The following is a 6,000-nucleotide window of genomic DNA, read 5'->3' on the forward strand; positions in this document are numbered from 1 at the left end:
CTATTGTATCAATATCTGGTACCAGTAGCAGTAAGAAGGTATGAAACAACTTTTCTTTGTTTTATTGATAAAGTTTGTAAAGTTGCAAAATACGATAAGGAGTATTCTATGTAAAATTATAATATATGATCGAGGTTAGCAAGGTTCATATATGTAGTCAACATGATTAATCATAGAATCCATAACCCTCCTTTTTTAAGTTCGCTTGAAAACCAACTTCTCTTTGATGAGATTAAAAAGCTTTAATCTATGAAGATCGATTAGATCTCAAACAGGTAAGTAAATATAAAACTGTAAGAACACGAAAATAAGAACGAAACAAGAGTGAATCAAACGTGTCGAATGATTAAACAAAATCCTCAGAAGAGCTCGATTAAGAACATCAACTGTAGAGGATTGGTAGGTTACAAGAACGATCAAAGAAATCTGTAATACTATAGTTACGCTCTAGAATAATCGTTAACCTAATATGCATGCAAGCATATACTTATATATTAAACATAATGGGCTCTCGGTTGGACAGGCCCTAACCGGAATACAAATAAAATAAATAAACATTCGAGCCCAACGACGCAACACTTGAGCAAATCTTCAACCCAACAATCTCCCCCTTTGCGTCAATTGGAGCGAGACCTTCATTTGTTACTTGGGCCAGCAGTGGAGCCAGGTACCTTCTTCTTCACAGTGTTAAACAGACGAGCGATTAAATCCAGAATCGTCTGCCTAAACCTGATGTACCACTGGATCATGTCATTGAAGTACTTGACATCATCCGCTGTATTCTCTTTACACCTTCGAATGATCGATAATACATGCTCTAGACAAGCAGTGGTGTAGAGATGTTTGTCAGCTAAAGCAAAGAGACATTTCTGTCCTTCTGCTCTAGTGAACATGACCGAATTGCGTCTCGGGTCGATCTTGCTCGTCTTCATCTGATTGAGATCACTGGCCGATCCCACAGGAGCTATCTTCGGTTTCTTCTTGAAGACAGTAGCAACCTCCTGATCCATCAGGGCAACCTCCATGATATAACAGACAATCATCCTCTTGATATGGTCTATAATCGGACCGTATTCAGCTTCATTCATCAAGAGGATGTTGTGCAGAACAATCCAATCATGAGGATTTAAGTTCGGTAGATCCGCCAGGGAGATATGATGTGCAGTTCTAGCAGATCCCCGAATCACCTTGAACCGAACGTTTATGAATCGACCTTCGGTGTAAGGCTTCAGTACACGAACGCTTACTATCTTCTGGGCGCTCCAAGTTAGATATTGAGGACGAGCAGCCTTCAGATAGAAGTCGATGAGCTCCCTATCAAGCTCAGCGTTCGGATGAGGGACTTCAAAGATATTTGAGAAGGCATGGAAGATGAATGCCTTTCGAGTCAATGGCATGTCGAACTGTGAATCGACAGAATTATCGCAGTCAAACGAAATCACCGGCTCGAGCCATAATATGCTGGGAGTATCTATGGCCTCTTTGATCATTCTCTCCCGAGTCCATGCAGGGAAGATAGTCTTCCTGCTCTCGAGGAGATCGTGGGCTTCCTTCTGCTTGCGTTCGGCTTCTTCAGCCTCTCGCGCCACACGATTTACGTCTTCATCCACATTGCGACTGTTCTTTCGTTTCAACATGTCCGCAATGGTCTCCTTGTCTTCATCTTCCTCTTCTTCCTCAGCTATATTTTTCCCTTTGTCCTTCACACCCGAACCTGAAGCTTGACCAGTCAGAGGTGGTTCGGTTGTGTGAGTAGCTTTGGAGGAAGGAGGTGGTTTCGATCCGGTCTTCTTCTCTTCTCCCCCTTGTTTCGGAATGGACACGAAACTGGGTAGGCCTTCTATTTTGCTGAGAAGGTCCATGGCCGGAGAGAGCTTTTCAGCAAGGGTTCGCCTCACCGAATGGTTTAGAATCGGATCATGTGCTTCTAGGATGTTGGATAAGGCAGCGTGTACATCCGAAACACATGTCTTGATGACCTCCCTTTCGGATCGAAGAGCTTCCAGTTGTTGTTGAGAGTTGGATAGCTGAGTGCTCTTGACCTTTAGGGCGGTGGTTTTGCTTGCGAGAACGTCCATCAAAGAGTTTTCAGCCGCAAGATCCTCTTGTAGCTTAGCAAGACGCTGATCGATGGAGGCACGAAGGGCCGAGTGGTCGTCGCTTATGGTTTGGCGAAGGGCAGCGAACGAAGTCAACTCCATTGAGACGAACTTTGCCAATTGCTGAACAATCGGTTCCAAAGTTGTCTTGGTAGAATCCGCACTCTCCTATAATGACTTCAGTAGAGAAGAGGCGTCTGAGAATAGTTTATCGACTTTTGCGGTCGCAGCCTCACAGGCTTTGGTAGAGGCTTCGATGGCGGCGGTTGCTGAGGCTACCGAATCATGCTGAGCCCTGGAGAAGGCATCAACAATCTTTTGAAGAGCAGCTTCAGATAAGGAGGATTGTTGGTTGGAAGAGGAGGCGAGAAGTAAGTCAACCTTCTCGTTGAGCTCCTTAAGATGCTTCTTTGTCACTGGAGCATCATCCTCTTCATCACTCTGAACCTGAAACGGACTGAAATAGACCGAATCAAAGGTCATGTGATCACCGCCAAGAAAAGGGTTTTCTCCATCAGAGGCATTTTCTGGAGATGGAGGGGGTGGTGAAGCTGGGGGTGTTGTAGGTTTTGAGGATTCAGGTTGAGTATGGGGTGGGGTAGTTTCGGGTGGTGGTTGAGTGTGGGTATGTTCGGTTGTATGGGTTTCGGTTTGTGGTGGTTCGGTTGCGGGTGGGGTTTCGGTTGCACTGGTATGAACCCCCGTATCAGATACGTTGGTTGTAACCTTTGCAGTGGTTGTTGTTGTAGTAGTGAAAATGGGTGGTGGTATAGGGAAAGAGGTTGGGGGAATAGTGGTAGTGGGGTTTATGGTCGGAATGGAAGTAGGGATAGTTTGTGTGGGTGAAGGGATGGGTGAGTTGTGGATTTCCATGTCTGGAGTAGGAGATCGGGGTGGGGTGTTGCCTCTTTGAGGGGTTTCGCCTCCTTGAGAGTCGTCCGAACCCGAACTCTCACCTTCCGATTCACTTGAAGAGGAAGGGATGATAAGCTTGCGTTTCGGTTGAGTCTTCCTCCTCTTCGGTTGTGGGGACTGGGCAGCCTTTGTCTGTTTCCTCTTCTTGGGAGAAGGACCCTTAGTAGCTTTGGTCGCTTGCTTCCCTTTGTCCGCCTTTTTGCCCCTTGGCACCGGTTTGTCTGCATCGTGGATGGACTTGAGCATTTCCGGTGTGAGTTCCCTTGGCCCTGACTGTTTGAACTCCTTGATCGTCCTGATGATCCTGCTGTCAGAAGGAACATCGCCATACATTGTCTCCGGAATTGAGCCAATGAAGGAAAATTTGGACGCATCAGAGACGATTATCTTGGTGGTATGAAAAGTACCAACCGAAGACATCACTGCACCAGCAGCAGTAGGGATATCCAGCTTATCCATCGCCCACTTGGTGATAAGGATCCAGAATCGTGCAAGCGACACCTCCGAATGCCTTGATGAAGAAGAAAGGCTCTGGATGAGCTGTTGCCAGAGGACCAACCCAAAGTCCAAGTTGATCCCGTTGTAGACGGCATACATGATCGACAAGAAAAGTCGACTGGCACCGTCGGATCCTGAACTCCGTTCCGACAATCCCTTGAAGAGGACTGTGAACATGCCATTCCACTGCGGCGGCAAGCATGACTTCTTGAATTTCGCAACGGAGACGAGCGCCTCCGTGTACCCCATGTTATAAAACATGTTGTAAAGATGGCCCACTGGAATCGATTCCGGATGGATTCTTGAAGAGTCAGCAGCAAACCCTAGCAGAGTGCAGAATCGCTGTCTTGAAATCGAGGTCTTGTGATCGGCAACTTCAAAGAATACCCGCTCAACTGCTTTGTCGTAATACGCAGTTGCATACACCTGTGAGAGAGCCACCATTGGTACAGACTCAATCCTTGAGAGAGCTGGAGCTATTTGGGAGTACTTCAAGCACTCAATGATCGGCGACATGTAGGAGTCATACGCCAGAGGGTTGAGATCAATCACCAAACATTGTTGTGGACGGATGGGAAGGATTTGTGAGGTAGCATGGACGGAAGAGGATTCAGCCATTGTTGAAGGTATGAAGAAGATGATGAACAGGAAAGCTTTGTGGGAGTATTTGTTCGCTTGAAATTTCGGAGGCAGTAAAGAGGTAAATGGTGGTGAAGACGGCCTTGTATAGTGGGTGATAGGAGAGAGAAAAATCGTTTCAAAGCTTCTATGGAAATACGAAAAGGTTTCCTGAGTGACAGAAGGATGACAGTTGAGGCGTGCGATGATCACGTAGGAGAGAGAGTGTCAGATTCCTCGGATCACGCCGCCCAACAAGTGCCGTTTCAGGGAGAAAACCGTTTCAATTCCTCACGCGCCTTTAATTGTCAGAGAGATGACGCTTGGATTTCGCACACGCGTCCACTTTGTCAGTAAAAGTGTGGCCGTTTCAAATTCACACGCGCCCATTTTAATTGCCGGTTGAAATTCAATCCTTTTAATTTCCCGCCTGAGTTAGCAACTCTTCGCCTTATCTTTTTGAATCGCATCTTTTGAATTAACTGCCCACGTGGAGGATTGTTGACCACGTCTTAATTATTAACCACCAATTCAATAAATCAGCCTGAAATTAATTAGTAACGGAATTTTGGAAAATCAAGGATTTTCGTGCAAAGAGTGTAAAAAGAAAAGAAATAAAGCAACTCTTTTTAGGATTCACTGTGATATCAATAATGACACGAAACTGATGATCCCGGGCACGAATCTCTTCCTTCAAGGTCAAGAGAGACCATAAAGTGTTAATGTGGATTCCCGTTGAATTACGATCAAACACTTTTTAAGAAATGTTGAAAGGCTTCGTTTAATTAGGCTACTTTAGGATGGATTTCGCTTTGATGCAACAATTCTAATCTTGAAATAAGAAAGAAAGTGATCAAAGTACTTGTGAGACCGGTGTAGTCTGTTGAACAAGTAGGTAGGAATGTATTTGAAATTGGCTTGGAAAATATAAAATCTCAAAAAAATAAAAACTGGATCCCAAGGGAAGAAATGTTATGGTATTTAACGATTTCATAGGAATCACACAAAATAAAATTTGAGATTTCATGAAAGGTTATCCGTCAATTCTTTGGTGAAAACTTGAGCAAATTAATTGGTCACCGTCAATTCAGTTTTGGTGTTGAATTTTGGGTTTCACTCAGCTCGTAGTGACACGAAACTAAGATCATAAACACAGATGTTGTGTAACCATAAACCTCAGTGGTAATTTCTGAGAGTCTCAAGGGTTACGTTGATGAAACGAATGTAATGGAGAAGTGTAATGGAGATGGTGTAAGAAGCTAAAGTACCTCTGCTGCGAAAATAAGGACCAAGCAGAAAAACTCTTAGCTCATGTGAGAAGAGAGTGAGGTAGCTCATGATTAGAATAAATGAGGTAGCCTTATTGGGAAGACAAGGTTTGTGTATACCAGGTCATGAAGGCTGTTATTCAAAATCTTATGAGGCTTGGGACACATACAGCAGCATGCTTCTAGGGACACTTAAGTAATTCCTCAATTATAACCCCATAAACGAACGAACACACATCAAAAAAAATATATATATATATTTTTGGAGTTTTTGAGATTTATGAAAGAAATAATAAAGAAATAAAAGAAAAAAAAATTAAACAAATAGTAAGAAAAAAAATAAGTCTAAAAAAAACTTTGGAAAAAAAATGAAAAACCGAACCCGAACGTTGGGTTGGTTTCGGTTGGGAAAAAGTTTTAAAACCGAACCCGAGCGTTCGGTTGGTTTCGGTTGCAGAAAATTTTGAAAAACCGAACCCGAGCGTTCGGTTGGTTTCGGTTCCAGAAAATTTTGAAAAACCGAACCCGAACGTTCGGTTGATTTCGGTTCAACAAAATTTTGAAAAATCGAACCCGAACCTTCGGTAGGTTTTGGTTCAACA

Source organism: Lactuca serriola, chromosome 7 (assembly GCF_051521515.1).
Source record: "Lactuca serriola cultivar US96UC23 chromosome 7, Lser_US96UC23_V15, whole genome shotgun sequence".
Classification (NCBI taxonomy): Eukaryota; Viridiplantae; Streptophyta; class Magnoliopsida; order Asterales; family Asteraceae; genus Lactuca; species Lactuca serriola.